Source organism: Schistocerca serialis, chromosome 7 (assembly GCF_023864345.2).
Source record: "Schistocerca serialis cubense isolate TAMUIC-IGC-003099 chromosome 7, iqSchSeri2.2, whole genome shotgun sequence".
NCBI classification, from domain to species: domain Eukaryota; kingdom Metazoa; phylum Arthropoda; class Insecta; order Orthoptera; family Acrididae; genus Schistocerca; species Schistocerca serialis.
In genome coordinates, this window is record NC_064644.1 from 452015035 (window position 1) to 452034724 (window position 19690).

Genomic DNA, 19690 nt, shown 5'->3' on the forward strand with positions numbered 1-19690 from the left:
TCGTACAAAAATATGACTGTTTATGTGGCGTGTGTTGCAATTATTGCAGTAGTGGAAAGGACTGTTTAGGTTTATTTAGCAGACAGTGCCCTAATAGACTTAAACAAATCGAAAAACCACACCTGTTATTTGTACTATTTGTTTTAACAGCTTTTCTGTTTTAGACAAAACATCGATTTTCGTGTTGCACAAAACGTTTTGATAAAACGGTAGTGTCCCAATTATACTCAGCCACATTACGTCAATACCATGAAATATTGTTCAAATGGTTCAAATGGCTCTGAGCACTATGGGACTCAACTGCTGAGGTCATTAGTCCCCTAGAACTTAGAACTAGTTAAACCTAACTAACCTAAGGACATCACAAACATCCATGCCCGAGGCAGGATTCGAACCTACGACCGTAGCGGTCTTGCGGTTCCAGACTGCAGCGCCTTTAACCGCACGGCCACTTCGGCCGGCTGAAATATTGTTCCACTCTGTATTCTATTGGGAATGATCCTGTAAATACCACAGCACTGTCAGAACAATTTTCCGCTTTCTAGTGAAAATATTGACATCGCGGGTCCATTAATGCTTCAAAGCAACATTTTCTTCCACCTACCATTATTCACTGAAGCCTGTGAAGAATTTGCGCTTACTCATGCTAAGTTTAACAAAGTAAGATTAAGAGGAAAGTTAGCTCTAAAAAAAAAAAAAGAGAAAAGAATGATGCTTCCCCAGTATAGAACACAGCTCCTGTGTTTTTCAGTTATTAGTGTTATCCAGATACGCCCACCCACATTTATTATAAAATAGCGGCCATGTATGTATGTTATGACAGCAGAACAGGTATCTAGTTATTGAATCTGCATAGTTGTAGCATGTAGAAGAATGCATGGAATGCTATATTTTTAACTTTCCTTAAATATCAAGCTTTTTTTAGTGTCCTCCTTTATTGTGGCTAGTTGAAGGTAATTTAAATTAAAATATCTTAAATGGGTCTGAGCACTATGCGACTTAACTTCTGAGGTCATCAGTCGCCTAGAACTTAGAACTAATTAAACCTAACTAACCTAAGGACATCACGCACATCCACGCCCGTGGCAGGATTCGAACCTGCGACCGTAGCGGTCGCTCGGTTCCAGACTGTAGCTCCTAGAACCGCATGGCCTAAAATATCTTATATTGTACTTGTGTGAAGTACAATTTTTCTTAGCTCAATGGCTTATTATGATGTTTAATGTAGCAAAAAGTTTGATAGTACACTAATGTCCCGAGTTCAGTCAGCCACATATGTAGCAGAAAATATTATTCACCTTTACCTCCCATTGGGACAGCAACTTTCCATTTTTTAATGAATGCTTCAGAGCAAGAAAATTGTCCACCCCCTAGCATTATTCTCGTAAACATGTAAATTATTTGTGCTTACTCAAGCTAAGTTCAACACAGTAAAAGTGACATGAAAGTCAGTTCTTGTAAGAAAACTGTAGCATATAGCTATTGTATTTCTCAGTTATTAGTGTTATCCACATAACTACATCCATATTTATAAAGTAATTGTTATCTTCGTGTTATAGGAACATAGGTACCTGTCATTCAGCCAACAGGAATCTTTATTTATTGAATCTATGTAAGCAGAACAGTGGAAGGAGTGGCTGGTAAGGTATGTTTTTAAATTTGTCTTGAATTTCCTCACGTCATCCTTTTCTTTCTTTCAGCACTGACTCTCTTCCACCAATGAACCAGCTGCTACTCACACATAGATATTTGGCATCTGGTTATTTCCTTCTGCCCATTCTCATTGGTATTGGCAAGGGGACAGCTATCAGCATTATTAAGAGGATGCATATGACACTGGACAACATGCATGGAGACAGCTTTTTTAATTATTTCAATTCTCTGCTGCAATTAAATGAAAATAAAATAAACCAATGCATGTGGATTGACGTATTTTTATTGTGAAACCATTTGTTTCAATTTTTATTTTCTGATCCTAATTTTGAGCTTTACGTCTTTCTCTTGAATGCATTTCTTCCTCCATTCTCTGGTTCTTGTCAAGCTACGTTTGAAGCAGCACCATCTGCAACTCTGGTAATCCTTTCATGTTTGAGAACAGGTATTTTGTTCTGATAAAAAACTGACAGTTCTAAGCTGAGATGACCGTACAAACGAGGAACATAGTGAAGGTGTCACACCTTCAGTTGCTTTCCCTTCCCTAACTGCTATAGGTGACTGCACAAGCCAAAATTATGTATGCAATTGTTATTGTTCCTCAAACATTTAGGGTGAGATACAATAACAATAGCCTCCAATTTGATGTGTGCCATAGGTGCATTTCTACTCCAGCATTATAGGAAAGAAATGGTTGCTTATTGTAAATGCTGATATTTTATTTTTCATATATTCCCTCAATATAATTAATAAGCACCACATCACATAAAGAGGATGCATAAATGCCAAACAACTGCAAAGTGGAGCCACAAATACTGTTCAGTAATTCAACAAGGGTATTTTCTGTAGAGCACACATTGCTGCTGTAATGATTTAATTATTCTAAGATGTGAATACAACAGCAAGTTAGCCAGTAACATCTCTCAACATTATCAGTCAAATCGATCTCCATGATGTCTACGATGTCGCTGTTTATTGGAGAGACTGAAAAGACCAACTACTTCACAAAGCATACCGCATTTCACAGTTTCTTCTATGTAATGTGCCTACTTACAATTCACCCTCTACCATACAGCGACATTTGATGGAATACTGTTGTTTGTGGAAATGTTGGATCAAAATCGAACTGACTGTGGTGTCTTCCTGTTGACAACTTTTTCAAAGTGCGTATATCATTGTACATAATTTGGAACTTACATTCCAAGTATGGGGCGCCATAAATCTGTAGCCTTTTCTACCTTTTCTGAATATAATATTTATATGTTTCTTTCTTAAAAAAGAAAAAAAACTTACGTCTATTATAGCTGCTCTGCCGATCTACATGAAATTGTTTGTAAATGGAAACTTGCATACTTTTGCACATACTTTGTTCGGAAATCTAAAAAGATTTCTCACTGGTCAAACACCAAACACTTGATCCTTTAACTAATTTCAAGTTAGATCGTTAGTATAAGTACCCTACCGATTTAGTTACATGTTTTGCACTAATATTTTAATTGAATGAGACCGCAGCAGTTTTCGTGTTTTCTGCTAGATTCTTGAACTCGTTTACAGTACCTACCAACCTCAGCGTATCCTCAACCTATCAGTTTTGCTATCTGTAACGCTTATCACTCATGTTAGACACGCTATTTCCGCAGATGACGACGAAGTAAATATGAAATGACGTACGCGAAAATATCCAGAGTGCTTTTAAGCACTTGCCAACTTAACTGGACATGAACGCTATTGCGGGAATAACTAACCGGGGAATAAAATGGCGTCGTACAACGCGCACTCCAAGTTAACCCGTGGTTAGCCTATTCCTCGACTAGCTATCCCTTAATTTATCTCGAGATTGTACAACAGGCCCTTTGTGCACGAACTGATTATTTCCAATTGGGGCAATCGGGTGACCAAATCACTTGCCCGAGTCGTCCAGAATGTTCTTCAAACCAATGGCGAACAATTGTGACCCAGCGACACGGCAGACTGTCATCCATAAAAATTGTAATGTTGTTTGGAAACATGAAGTCCTTAAATGGTTGCATATGGTCTCCAAGGAGTCAACGATCGGTTGATCTGGACTAGAGGATTCTGTATATTTCATGATAACACAGCCCACGCTATCACCGTCTTGCACAGTGCGTTGTGGACAACTTAGGTCAATGGCCTCGTAGAGTCTGCGCCACACTCGAATCCTACCGTCGCCTCTTACCAACTGAAATCGGGACTCATCTGACCATGTCACTGTTTTCCGGTCATCTAGAGTCCAACCGATATGGTACTGAGCCCAGGAGAGGCGCTGCAGGCGATGTCGTGCCGTTAGCAAAGCACTCGCATTGGTCGTCTGCTGCCATAGCGCATTAACGCGAAACTTCGCCGCACTATCCTAATGGATACGTCCCACATTCATCTCTGCGGCTGTTTTACGAAGTACTGCGTCTCTCTTAGCAATGACAACTCTACGTAAACGCCGCTGCTCTCGGTCGTTAAGTGAAGGCCGTCGGCCACTGCGTTGTCCGTGGTGAGAGGTAATGCCTGAAATGTGGCGTTCTCGGTATATTCTTGTCGCTGTGGCTGTCGGACTATTGAACTTGCTAACGATTAATAACATCGGCAACCTTTTCACATGAATCACCTGAGTACAAATGATAGCTCCGCCTATGCATTGTCCTCTTATACCTCGTGTACGCTATACTACAGCCATCTGTAAATGTACGTATCGCTACCCCATGACTTTCGTCACCTCAGTATATTAACAAACGTATACTATATCTTACATCGAAATCTACTCGCCTCACAAAGGCACGAAGGTCAGATCTCCACATCGAAAACACGCTCCCATCTAATGAAAGTTTTCCATGAAATCGTGTACCTTAATCTTCGCGATACGAACCAAGATAATAATCACTCGTGAACAACTCGACCTCTGTGGTTGAGTAACAACCTCGTATTGCGAACGGGCTCACCTAGCACACGGCGAAACCCTGTCTTACCACTCCGTCGAGCTGCAAACAGACAATCGCTCCCTCAGACTGCTAAACAAGAACTTACACTAAGCTCGCCAGAACCGCGAGTGTCTTCAAAACCGCTACCCAGAGTTCGTAGCGGGAAGGCTGGGACCTGTCTTGACCGCTAAACCAGAGCTCAAAGAGATCTTTGTAAACACTCTACAGACCATTCTAAAGACAAACTATATTAATAGCATTCGATAACTAGGTACATAATTGTACCACTGCAGTAGATCTGCAATAATTAAAGCGCAAAATTACTGAATCATGGAAGTAGTAAATGAAATAGCCGGTTGTCAGCCTCTACTGAACTTGTAACGATTATTTGTGTTGATTTAAAGGAAACGGAAAACCAGTTCGAACAACAAGATCGTATTTGAGAGTTATATAGCGGGGTAGATAGACAGACGGAGTCAGCACGCAGCTGTCGTGTAGCTAAGACATGATCTAAGCTCTGTCTCATTTCATGAAAGCGTACTGACCTATAACCATCTAACATGATGATCTAGAAATAATGTTGTGGCGAAATCCATTTGTTGTAACAGACTAACATGAGAAGGATGTTTCATAGACGAGAGACAAAGGCTTCGCTCATGATAACATTTAAAGTATTGACATTGTACTGTAGCCATAGCTGGGTTGGTAACTGCTCGATCCTGTTCACAAGAGGACGGCCCTACTCGTCATAACCGATTTCGTTCAGATTTCTTTCAGGAGAACAAATTTCATCTGCCAGTTGACTCGTGGGGAAGAGAACAATTTCACGATAATACGCCAAAATTTTCAGGATGAAGAAGGCTTGCCATCGTGCGGTATTAAAATGGTTTTGCCCTCACCCCCCCCCCCCCCTCCCTCCCCCAATGCACTGCACCAGTGCATCCTTGCATTTTTCTCGTCAGGTAAGGAATTTGATCAAAAATCCTCAGTACTGCTCTCATCTCATCGAAAGAGAAAAAGAAATCACATCCCGAGAAGTTGGCATCAAAAGACATTCCGTTGTACATCATCAGTTATGCTCGCCAATATTTGGCGGTAGTTATAATTTTCGTGTGGTTGTTGCTAAATTGTGCGATGACAGCGAACCTTTTATGAATGTAAACGATGTTTCTTTTTCCATACTAACTTAAAAACAAACACATAGTTGTAAAAATTAGGCGCTTTAATGTGTGCAAAACTCCGAGAAAATTAATGATATCCCAGTTTTTGCGATCAACATCGTCCCAGCACGTGTAAATCATCAACCATAAAATAACAAATGTGTCTAATTTTATATACGAAGTTCTCGTGTACGCTTTATAATCCATTCCTGGAAATTTATTTCCAATCTCAGATGACGATCTTCCAAATGTGTCTCGTTGCACCACCATCTTTTGCTACGTTTCATCAATGTCCCGTTACGCTACCACGCTCTTTAGTCATGTTGCGATGGATGGGAACAGCTTGTATTATGTATGTCTCGTGGTCTATTAAGAAACGATGCAGTTGCTTCCCGAAATCCCGTTTCCCCAGTTCGTTTGCCTTTTGGTTGAGCTTTTTACATCACGTATTTTGATTAGAGTTTGGTGTTATTTAATACTTGATTCCAAAGAAATGCAATCTGCAAATATTTTAGGGAGTCTTGGCACGATAGCTCCGGTTCGTGAATATTACGGCACTTCTCAAAAGTTCGTTGTTCACCTAACTTTCTAGTACGATTAGTTGAAATATAAACAAAAATCGATATTAGGCTATTCATAACATGCAGAACATGATGCATAATCTTCGCCGCCCCCATCTTCCAAAACTGTTGTTGAAATATCGCTGAAAACAGTACGTGTAAAACAAAAGTGGTGACAGTTTAGCTTATAAACTACCAATAACATTTCCTCAAAATGAAATGACAAAACCCTTCAAGTATTTTTGACGTGTAGATACCGTTGCAACCTCTGACAAGCAAAAAAAAAAAACTCCGTCTACAGGCCACAAGTGGCCTATCGGGACCATCCGACCGCCGTGTCATCCTCAATGGAGGATGCGGATAGGAGGTGCGTATGGTCAGCACACCGCTCTCCCGGTTGTTATGATGGTTTTCTTTGACCGGAGCCGCTACTATTCGGTCGAGTAGCTCCTCAATTGGCATCACGAGGCTGAGTGCACCCCGAAAAATGGCAACAGCACATGGCGGCTGGATGGTCACCCATCCAAGTGCCAGCCACGCCCGACAGCGCTTAACTTCGGTGATCTCACGGGAACCGGTGTATCCACTGCGGCAAGGCCGTTGCCTTCTGACAAGCGCCATAGAAAAATTTTGTTGTGGAGATATTTAGTTTAAGGGTGCACTGGTTTTACACCAAGTGTTCAAAAATGATTCAAATGGCTCTGAGCACTATGGGACCTAACTTCTGAGGTCATCAGTCCCCTAGAACTTAGAACTACTTAAACCTAACTAACCTAAGGACATCACATACATCCATGCCCAAGGCAGGATTCTAACCTGCGACCGTAGCCAGACTGTAGCGCCTAGAAGCGCTCGGCCACCCCGGCCGGCACACAAAGTGTAGGACTAAAGAATCCTATTATAAAGGGAGATCAAAAAGTTTCCATTCCCAGGCCTACAGTCTATAATCGGTATGCCAACCAAGCAAAATTGCCATGAGCATTGAAACAGTCAACCCAATGACACATCAGGTTGACGACACCTGTTTGGTAAAACATTGTGTCCCGCTGCTGCGTGAAGCAGTCCGTAAGTGCCTGCTGCAAGTCCTCGTCCGAAAGGAACCGTCGACCTGTCAACGCTTTTTCCAAGGGATGAAGATGTGTTAATCGCATGGTGAGAGAGCAGGGCTATAGGACCGATCCTCGAGTGTCCCCTACATAAGTTGGCGTAACTAAGTTGGCGTAACTTCTGCGATGAGGCTGGCCTCCCAGGTCGACCGGCGGTTGTGTCGAATCGCGATCAGCACGGAACTTTGGCCACCATTCCACACCAGTGGTTTTATCTGATATATATGTTGTTGTTGTTGTGGTCTTCAGTCCTGAGACTGGTTTGATGCAGCTCTCCATGCTACTCTATCCTGTGCAAGCTTTTTCATCTCCCAGTACCGACTGCAACCTACATCCTTCTGAATCTGCTTAGTGTATTCATCTCTTGGTCTCCCTCTACGATTTTTACCCTCCACGCTGCCCTCCAATACTAAATTGGTGATCCCTTGATGCCTCAGAACATGTCCTACCAACCGATCCCTTCTTCTGGTCAAGTTGTGCCACAAACTTCTCTTCTCCCCAATCCTATTCAATACTTCCTCATTAGTTATGTGATCTACCCATCTAATCTTCAGCATTCTTCTGTAGCACCACATTTCGAAAGCTTCTATTCTCTTCTTGTCCAAACTATTTATCGTCCATGTTTCACTTCCATACATGGCTACACTCCATACAAATACTTTCAGAAATGACTTCCTGACACTTAAATCTATACTCGATATTAACAAATTTCTCTTCTTCAGAAACGCTTTCCTTGCCATTGCCAGTCTACATTTTATATCCTCTCTACTTCGACCATCATCAGTTATTTTGCTCCCCAAATAGCAAAACTCCTTTACTACTTTAAGTGTCTCATTTCCTAATCTAATTCCCTCAGCGTCACCCGAATTAATTAGACTACATTCCATTATCCTTGTTTTGCTTTTGATGATGTTCATCTCATATCCTCCTTTCAAGACACTGTCCACTCCACTCAACTGCTCTTCCAAGTCCTTTGCTGTCTCTGACAGAATTACAATGTCATCGGCGAACCTCAAAGTTTTTATTTCTTCTCCATGAATTTTAATACCTACTCCGAATTTTTCTTTTGTTTCCTTTACTGCTTGCTCAATATACAGATTGAACAACATCGGGGAGAGGCTACAACCCTGTCTTACTCCCTTCCCAACCACTGCTTCCCTTTATATGTATCGGTCTCGCGCTATGTTGCATACACAGTGCAGCAACACTCTCAGTCAGAGAGTTTTGGTCGCCTCTTGTAATTACATTATTCTAGAAGCTGGCATTAATTCACATTGCCTTCTTGTTTGTGTGGTTGCCCCTTTAGCGTGTTATTTAGGCAACATGTGTTCTATGTAGTTATAAGCTTGGTTAAGTTAGCTTTGATACATTGCCTGATTTAGGCCTAACGTGAAACGTCAACTGACTGTTTATCATGCGGCTTTTTAACCACATTTGGTTAAATATTAAAGTACCCTTGAGCCACTTGCTTTGAGAGTCCATAGTGGTGTTTTAAACATGTTTGAAGATGTGTGTGTGTGTGTGTGTGTGCGTGCGCGTGTGTGTGTGAGTGTGTGTGTGTGTGTTGTTGGCTTTTTTTAGATGTGGAAATACTGCAATATACACCATTTACGTAATTTTTCGATAAAGACTTTTGACCATTACGCAAGAAATCAGATCTTTGGTATATTCCTGAGCACAGGAAATATGGCTGCTCTGGGGCTATATTGTGATTGTCTGTTAAATTTCAATGAACTTTGAAGGGCTGGAATGTGACTGGAGGAAGTGAGTGAGGAGGAGAGGGGAGGGGAGAGAGGTTTGAGAATAGTGTGGCGTGTCACACAGCTATGACGATTTTAGCTCACTTGCATTTCATTTAAGTGTGAAGCGCGCTGTATTCGCTGTAGATATACTACTAACACAGGTATGGAGTAGCTATACGAGGTTTATTGTGTACGCTGTGGTTTAATTTATTTTGGTTTGGCTTATATTAAATCCCCCTTTCCTTATTCTGTTGCACCGCGAGAAAGTCTCCGGTCACTATAGCATATAAGGTAAACTTAGAAAGATCGCATTTTGTTCACATATGGATCGTATTTCATCTAACGGGGAATGTTTGTAGGGCATTGAAAACAAAGCCATAGTACATTATGAACTCACAGGTTAAAATTAAATGTAGTCAGTGGGTTTTAGCATGCATGGTAAATTTTATAATCGATGCTGAGACGTTAATTGAATAAATTCCTCAGAGTGTTCTTCTGTCATTGAATCAATGAATATTATTATTAACAGTAATAAACAATAAATTATTTAATTAACATGAGTCCACTCGCATGTTAGATACGTTGATTCGGTGGCTAACCATTATATTATGATGCTTACTTATATAACAAAGGTTTTAAGTGTGATTTGCAGATACAATGAACATATGCTATCGTAAATGCATTTCTAATTTTCGGATTGTTCGTGCTGACCAGATTTTTTTCATCACTGTGGAATCATTGCGTTATTATTGTGTATTTTATTCGATATAGGTTATTTAAATTTTAATTCTATTTACATATGCTGCTAGCAGCTGTCAGTAACTTTAACTGTTACTTTCAAGATCCAGGTGCCTATCGAAATCATATCAAAATTAGTAAAATTTGAGGTTTTACTATAATGATTATTTAGTACGATAAATAGTTTAGCATTTACTATAATAATTAATTATTAAAATAAGTAAATCAAATGCTGTGGTATCAGAATGTATGTAATTTATTTGATTCGATGGAGATTTAACACTATTTCCTTTTTTCTCTTATTTTAATGTTGTTTGACCGTTGCCTAGCACGTGGCGAGAAAACTCTTTTTCTTCTGACTGACCAATTCTAGCTGGATAGAAATGACATAAAATAACTTCTACTTTTCTTGGATAACTATTCGTACAACATTCTCATACGTATTATACACTCAGCTGCCACAGAAACCGATATAGACATGCGTATTCCAATACAGAGATATGTAAACAGCCAGAATACGGCGCGGCTGTCGGAAACGCCTACATAAGGCAACAAGCGCCTGGCGCAGTTGTTAGATTCGTTACTGCTGCTACAATAACCTGTTATTAAGATTTAAGTGAGTTTAAAAGTGGTGGTATAATCGGCGTACGAGCGACGGGACACAGCATCTGCAAGGTATCGATGAAGTGGGGATTTTCCCGTACGAATATTTCACTAGTGTACTGTAAATATCAGGAATCCGGTAAAATTTCAAATCTCCGACATCGCGGCGTCCAGAAAAAGATCCTGCAAGAATAGGACCAACGAAGACTGAAGAGAATTCAACGTGACAGAAGTGCAATCGTTCCGCAAATAGCTGAAGGTTTCAATGCTGGGCCATCAATCAACGAAACATCATCAGTATGGGTTTTCGGAGCCGAAGGTCCACTCGTGTATCCTTGATGACTGCACGACACAAAACTTTACGCCTCGCCTGTACCTGTCAACAATGACATTGGAATGTTGATGACTACATGTTGTCTGGGCGGATCAGTCTCCTTTCAAATTGTATCGAGCGGACGTGTATGGGTATGGAGACAATGGACCCTGCATATCAGCAAGGGACTGTTCAAGCTGGTGGAGGCTCTGTAATGGTGCGCGAAGTGTGCTGTTGGAGTTATATATGTCTAGATACGACTCTGATAGGTGACACGTGCGTAAGCATCCTGTTTGATCACGTGCATCCCTTCATGTCCATTGTGCATTCCGACAGACATGGGCAATTCCGGCGGGTCAATGCGACACCCCACACCTCCAGAATTGCTACGGAGTGGGTCCAGGAACACTCTTCTGATTTTAAACACTTCCGCTGGCCGCCAAACTCCCCACACATGAACATTATTGAGCATATCCGGAATGCCTTGCAACGTGCTGCTCAGAAGAGATCTGCAGCCCCTCGTACTCTTACGGATTTATGGACAGCCCTGAAAGATTCATGGTGTCAGTTCCCTCCAGCACTACTTCAGATAGATCCATGCCACGTCTTGTTGCGGTACTTCCGCGTGCTCACGGTGGCCCTACATGATATTAGGCAGGTGTACAAGTTTCTCTGTGTCTTCAGTGAATATATTATCCGCAAACATGGACAATGTCCTCCAGATACCATGTAACTTCAATCATAATATCTAACTCGAAAACACTACGTTCAAGTTTTTGCATGCTACCATATGTTCATACTCAGTGATCAAGAAAAAACTGGTATATCCATTGCCATCATTTCATGCATTTATCCTGAGGACTTCACGTCTCTCTTACATCGTGAGTGATGGTAGGTACTTCCTTCAGCGACGCCACTTTCATCGTCGTCTCGTCTTGACGACGCACATCACCCCACATGCAAATAAAACATCATTCCGCACAATAGTTATGGCATCGTGTAAAATAACTTATCTTGTAGTTTTTTGTTCGAGTTTGTAGAGAAACACATCATTCTTCCTGAATGATATATGGCACCACGTAAGAAAGCAGATTTGGCACACATTGTAATGAAAAGTGCTCATGATAGACCGAAATAATAGTGAAGTCTGAGCAGTATTTTACGGTTGTGAAGCACTGAGGGCTACGGCGGGACGAAGCCTCTTTGTCGTTTCTAGGTCCCCGGTTCAATACAATACAATACACAATGGTAAAGATTACGAACACAATACACAATGGTAAAGATTAAGAACAGTTTACGTCAGTTTATAGGGTTCTGTCCACTGCACATTCTTAAACCATTTTATTTAGTTGTATGTAGCGAAGAGCATTCTATTGCTTCAGATACATACGTTTTATGTTACTATTATTTTATGTTATTATTCCTGAAGGGGGAGGACGTAAACGAGATACGGCCATACCAAGGCATTAAGGAGTACATCAGATCTAAAGCCAAATTCCGTTTGCAACATCTTAACGCTGTTAATCAAGATTACAAATAGAAACAAGCTGAATCGTCGTGAGAGATTCTCTCAAACACCCGAGCGCCAGTTACGAAAAAGTCTTAGAAGCAACCACTGAACCAGGCAGCCAAACTCCGGATTCCAGTATTGGGTTTCAAAGAGACGTAAGTGGGATGCTGGAAGTACTGAAAAATGCCCCCTCTGCCCTTTGACCGAGCAGTATCTTTGGGATAACGTCTCCCACTCCCCGCTGCTCCTTTCGTATTCCCTTTAATCATCGCTACTTTTCCAACAGAGAATCAGAGATTACGTTTCGCTCTGTATATTCCCACGTGCGGCGGCAGACACTTTCTCGTCGTCTCTGCACGCAAGCTGCCTGTAGAGTATTTTGATTCACACTAATCTTCACTGGTTTCGACACGGCGGAGTCTATGACTAAAGTGTTGCTAAAATTTACTAGAAAGGCCATCGAGTGATGGCTTTCAGTAACACATAACAACCAAATGTGGTAAGCTGAATTTTCTTATAAAAACAATGAGCGAAATACATTTTTTAATTCCGAACGCCTTATTGTTCCGTTGTTCCAAAAACTATTATGATTTATACAGGGCGATTTTGTTAAATGGAAACAAAATGCAGGAAACGTTTCTGGGAGGATAAGGAGCAAAAAAGATCATGTGGACATGTGGCTGGAAATGCGTTCCAAGAAATGTATACCCCACTTCAAGGCAGAGAAAAAAAAATGGTACAAACGGTTCTGAGCACTATGGGGCTTAACATTTGAGGTCATCAGTCCGCTTGAACTTAGAACTACTTAAACCTAACTAACCTAAGGACATCACACACATCCATGCCCGAGGCAGGATTCGAACCTGCTACCGTAGCGGTCGCTCGGTTCCAGACTGAAGCGCCTAGAACCGCTCTGCCACAACGGTCGGCGAAGGTAGAGATAACAGATATTTGACAGTGTAGGTTTCAGTGATTGGAGGGACACTTGTGAGCACACCACGTAATTGGTTACTCGCATGTTTTATGTATACTAGTGTTTTAGCTGCACACTCAAGACGGCAGCGAGCTGGAGCAACATCACGCAGCCACGCAACCCTTTGCACCAGCAAAGCCACGTCTTCCAGCAGTGGAGGCAGGGTCATTCGCAAGAAGTCAGATATGGTTCGCCTGTCAGGCATTGAGGAAGGGCGACTGGTCCCACAAGGCGGTCGCCAGTAATACCTGCCCACATTGTGTTACGAAGACTGATGATAACTATTCTTTCAAAATAGACTCATCTGCGATTAGAATGGATGATAGAAAACCCAGAATTTGGTGGCTGTCGCCCTGGAGGAAACTCCTTAATTAATAACGGCTGCTTGTGTTGTGAGTAATAGGATAGTGGCAGTTGTAGTGGAGAATGTTCCACACGGTCGTCTGGCTTACCCCGTGCTGGCGGGACACCTGCCTGGAGTTGAGACCTTGGTTGCTGTCAGAGATCCTGTACTTTCACCTTCAAGTGGGCGTACCTCCATTGGGATGCATTTCCAGCCATGTGTCCACATGAACTCCCCCCCCCCCTCCCCTTTTTTACTCCTTTTCTTCGGAATCGTTCTCTGCAGTCTATCCCATTTAGCAAAATCACCCTGTACACTTTCGCATGCATTCGATCGAAACTATCTAAGATGGCGGCTGCAGTGTAACACGTGTGAAGTTCGGCTCGCGAACATTCCTATACTCAGATATACTGTCTTGTAATTGTATTAACTTCTTAATTATCTACATATTTGTACCTTTAACTAATTGCTTTTTTTTGTATTAACTTTGTATTATTTTTTGTAGCTGTAGCTCTAACGTTTACTTAATTTTAGTTACTGCTAATACTATTTTCATTTGCTCAGTTTGTTCCCTTCCATTCTGTAAGAGTACCATTGCAATTATTAATCTCTCCCTTAGTTCATTAATCATCCACCTCCTCCGTTTAAATTGTTCATAACAAAAATCACTATCAGTATCACTTTAGTAAATATCAATTTAATTCTAGCTTCCTACGATAATCTATTAGTTATTAAGCTTACTTCTCTCTGCTGACAGCATCAGCCTTTTAAATCACTCCCCTTTTCCTTATTTCCACCCTAAGCTGTTTAAAATACAGTAATTACATTTCACCTCTTACGACAGAGGAGACCCAGTGACAAACAGCCGTCACTGTATTGGTCATATTCTCGTTGCACCGAATACCACTACGCCATTTTCTATACCCCTGCAACCTCAGGAATTCTTTCTTTCGGCACTCGTAGAGTCACAAACAGGGCGCGCAAAATCTCGGACATCCCTGTGTTATGCCACTTCGCGGAAGCAGCGGCCAGTGCTCCTCGCAGCAGGTAGTGCCTAACAAAGGGACAAACCTGTCTGCCACCCTACTCCAGGCTGCCCAGCAGAACGCGTCAGAGCTTTTAGCAGCGCTCTGCAACATCCAGTCTTTACCCGCACATTACAGAGAAGTTAGCCTCCTCTTCAACCAACTAAACTACCACGTAATCCTCTTATCCGAAACGTGGTTAAAACCACACATATCCTCTGTGTCTATTCATCTCCCAGGGTACACATTTCTTAGGGCAGACAGATCCAAAAAGCGAGGTGGCGGGGTCGGCGAGTTTATACGAACGGATCACAAAGCGAAAGTCTTATGTACGTCAAACCCTGCTGAAGAAAAAGAGGCTGAATTCATGTTCACTGAAATAAATATACAAAGTCGGAAGTTATTGACTGGTGTCGTGTACAAGCCGCCAAAAATAAGCTCAATGAGCTCCTTTCAGTCGGAATTACATTCACCTCAGTGTCAATACGAACATGTCATCGTAATGGGTGAATTGAACATAGACCTGCATGAACATTCTTCCATTACAACCTACACACCATGTAAGTAGGCTGTTTAGGTTTTTTTATTGGTAACGCCACCTCTGTATGAAAATCACTGGCTGTGCTGTGTGCAGTCTGTGGCTGCTTTGCATTGTTGTAATACTCGCCATTGTAGTGTTGGGCAGCGGCAGCTGGATGTGAACAGCGCGTAGCGTTGCACAGTTGGAGGTGAGCCGCCAGCAGTGGTGGATGTGGGGAGAGAGATGGCGGAGTTTTGAAATTTGTCATGAACTGCTATATTTATATATGATGATATCAAGGTAAATACATTGTTTGTTCTCTATTAATGTCTATCATTTGCTAACTATCCCTATCAGTAGTTAGTGCCTTCAGTAGTTTGAATCTTTTATTTAGCTGGCAGTAGTGGCGCTCGCTGTATTGCAGTAGCTTGAGTAGCGAAGATTTTTGTGAGGTAAGTGATTTGTGAAACGTATAGGTTAATGTTAGTCAGGGCCATTCTTTTGTAGGGATTTCTGAAAGTCAGATTGCGTTGCGCTAAAAATATTGTGTGTCAGGTTAAGCACAGTCATTTCTAATTGTTCAAAAGGGGACGTTTCATATGGCGACCCTTAGCCGAGGATACCTCACTGGAATCTTCTGATTTTTTCTTGTAGTTTGTGTAATTAGTGTAGATTCTGTTTATTGCTAGCGCGTAATTGTAGAGAAAATCTCCTTTGTAGTTGCAGTCTTTCAGTGTTGTACAGTAAAACAGTTGTGGCATGCATGTAGATTTGCACCAAGTATTTCGCTGCTGCGCATGCTATTAACTAGAATTATTTTCAGTGCTATGTTAATGTGTTCTCTTATTTTTGATCTTCAAATTGTGTTTTTCTGTGGTGTCGTGTGAAATATTGTGACAATAATGGCGTGTGAAAAGCGTAACACTAGGCTACAAAGTAAACTGAGAAATAATAGTGACAACGAGCGGAGCTTATCAGCACCACTGTGTAATGAATTAACTGATGTTCAAAGTAGTAATTTGGTAATTGTGCATAGGGAAATGGAGCGGGCGGCAAACAATGGCGTGGACAGTGAAACAATTAGTGAAGAGGGAAGCATTATCGATCGATCGGTCGGCAACAGCTCGCCTCAGGAATCCGAAATGACAGGACACAATTTTGCAAATACTGTAAATTCAGGTTTTGCGTCCTCACCGTTTTCTCAAATGAGTCAAGACACATTTTCCGCTTGTCAAAATGTGAATGTTGATGGTGCAAATTCACTGCCGAAAAGCACTGAGGAACATGTTTCAGACACCCGTGCATTGTTATTACAATTAATGCAACAAATGGGGCAAAAGCTTGAAAAGTTAGACACAATGGAACAAAATCAGAGACAAACACAGCAAAAGCTTCAAAAGTTAGACACAATGGAACAACACCAGAGACAAACACAGCAACAGTTAGATGCAATGGAACAAAATTTTCACACCTCGCTTGAACAAACACGTGAAGATTTAACTACTGAGTTACATAACATTGAATCGAAATGTCAAAAAGTCTGTAATGACGTAAAAACACAAATTTGTGAGCATTTTCAACCTATTTTTTCGCGGCATGAAAATGCATTACAGAATCACGAAGCAGCCATAAAAGAACTGCAAACCATTGTTCATGAAAATCATGAGACCTTGTGGGCTAAAATTGACTCAGTTGCATCTACCGATTCGGTTACGCAACTTGCAAAAACTCAGGAAAACTTAAAGGACACAGTAGATACTCTGAAACTTGGTTCAGAAAAACACATTGAGGAAATAAGTACACTATCAGAGAAGGTAGCCGAACTCTCGGATCAGTTCACTAATTTATCTACAAAGGTAGATGATAATCTGAATGACACAAAACCGGTAGTCGTTAATGACACGGAAGAGAGCGAACAAATTAGGAAACTGAAACAAAATCTGAATCAAATTAATACGCAACACCAAAGAGAAATCCGGGAAGTACAAGATCAGCTGACACAGGTAATACAAGAATTACATATTTCAGAGGACACTCGCGCTCCAGTACAGGAAGAGGGACATAGAAATACGGAACAGCCACAAAATAATAACACAGCGCATTTCGGAAGTTATGAAAGAAATTGGCAAGGTGCACCGAATTTTGAGATGGAACCGCCGACACGACGTAACAATGACCGATATGCTACTCGCCGACACGATGATTTTGACTATAAGCTGTTTATTACTACACGTAAATTCAAAACATTTAAAAATTCTGGCAACGACATTCATCCACAAGCACGGCTCCATCAATTCTCTCATTGTTTTCCTCCCAACTGGTCGTTAGAACACAGATTAGAATTTATGTGTGGCTACTTAGAGAATGAACCAGCTGTAAGAATGCGATCGGTCATTCACGATTGTCACAGTGAAGTAGAATTTTATCATGCCTTCCTCTCAGCATATTGGTCTCAAGCTACACAAGACCGAGTAAAACATGGCATCATAATGATGAAACGTTTCGAACAATCTGAATTTTCCAGTCTTGTGAAATATTTTGAAGACATGTTGCATAAGAATCAGTATCTTTCAAACACATACAGCCCCTCAGAACTCATCCGCATTTGCTTACTCAAATTGCCTGAACATTTACGACATATTATTTTAGCAGGACGTTGCAAAGAAGACATTGAGGCTTTTCAGGGACTGTTACAAGAACTGGAAATTGACACAGACAGTCGCGGGATGCGAAAACAGGAAAACAATCACTACAGGTCACATCCATCACAATTCCGTGACGACAGAAACAATAACTGGACACGACAGGTCTATTCTTACAACGCAAATCGTGACCAAAATAGACACCACCCGTACGACAACCGTTGGCAGAGTAGTAATAATTACAGGGAAAGATCACCTCTCCGCGGTAGTGACTATCACAGAGACAATCAGAGAAACAGACAATATGGGAACCAAAATAATTATTATTACGGGAGACAGAATAACTTTAGACGCAATGGTGCAGCGCGCAGTTACGATTCAGGGAGAAATTCTCCATCACTTAACCGACAAGAAAGAAACTACAGGAACTACCGACATGACGGTAGACGATGTGATCGTAACGACAGACCTGAATTGCATCAGAACTGGCGGGACTTAAACAGGGCAGGGCCCTCTCATCACGGTGAATTGGTAGAAGTTAGGTCTCCAAATCCCAATAACGACGCGCGCCAACAAAGAGACAATAGGCAATGACTCACACCGCTGGCAGCCACAAAACATACTTATGAAACTGACGACGCAGCTGCCGTAGCTAGTAATTACGTAAAAATGGAAGATATTAGGGACATCTTACTCCAGGAACACGACGTAAAACATAACAACATTGCATATCTTGTGATTCACATTACAGTAAATGACGTAAAATTTACGGCAGTACTTGACTCTGGCAGTCTCATTTCAGTAATTAGTGAAACAGCTTTTAGCAAATGCAACAAATCGAACGATTGCCCCACACTTCCATTACGTAAGATTAAATTACAAGGTGCAATCTTTGGAAAAAGTGTAGATGTACGCCAACAAACCAATTTAGAATTCTTTTGCCAAAGCCACAGCTTCTCTATGAACTTCCTTATTGTTCCATTATTGTCGACGAAAATTATACTGGGAGTAGACTTTTTGAATGAATACAAAGCAATCTTAAGCTTTCACGATGCTGAAATAAGTTTAGAGAAAGAAGGTAAGTCAATAGCTTTGAAATTTGAAGACTGGCTCTCAAACCATGATGAGGAAATTAATCGGCTTTACGTTCTGTTAGACAACAGTTCGGAATTTTCTACGTAACTAGACACTAACAATCACTCTGCAAGTACTGACAGGGATGATATCGACGGCGCATTTGACACTAATAAGTTAATTCAGAATAAAATTCAAACAATTGAGAATTGTAATGACACTGATAGGCAGGACCTTTTTGAGATTTTACAAGCACATTCCACAGTTTTTACTCACAAAACAGGAACAATCAAGGGATTTCAATACCAATTTCGTGTTCGTGAGCATACTAAATTTTGTGTTAGACCATACGTAATTCCGGCGCATTATAGGGACCGTGTTAGAACAGAAATACAATCTATGCTTAATGAGGGCATTATTGAGCCTGCAGTAAGCTCATACAACAACCCATTACATGTTGTTGAGAAGAAAAATGGATCGATCAGGCTTGTTTTAGATCAATCAATACTATCATCATTCCTGAAACAGACAGGCCGCAGACGATGGAAGAACTTCTTCAAAATTTTAATGGTGTAAAAGTGTTGTCTTCCATTGATCTCAGATCCAGCTTTTATCAGATCGAACTTCATCCAGAATGTAGAAAATACACACCTTTCCTTTGTTTCGGCGTTTGTTATCAGTTTCGGAAACTTCCTTTTGGTTAGAACATTTCTTCGGCAGCATTCATTCGTGGGTTAAATTCCATATTACCTGAGTTCTTAAAACGTCACATCACCTTATATGTGGACGACATTCTGA

General features: G+C 41.2%; 1 pseudogene; it reads right to left on the reverse strand.

The window, feature by feature from the left end:
- Window positions 1-6791: 6791 nt before the first annotated feature.
- LOC126413384 (5S ribosomal RNA) lies at window positions 6792-6908 on the reverse strand (annotated as a pseudogene).
- Between the last annotated feature and the right edge of the window lie 12782 nt (window positions 6909-19690).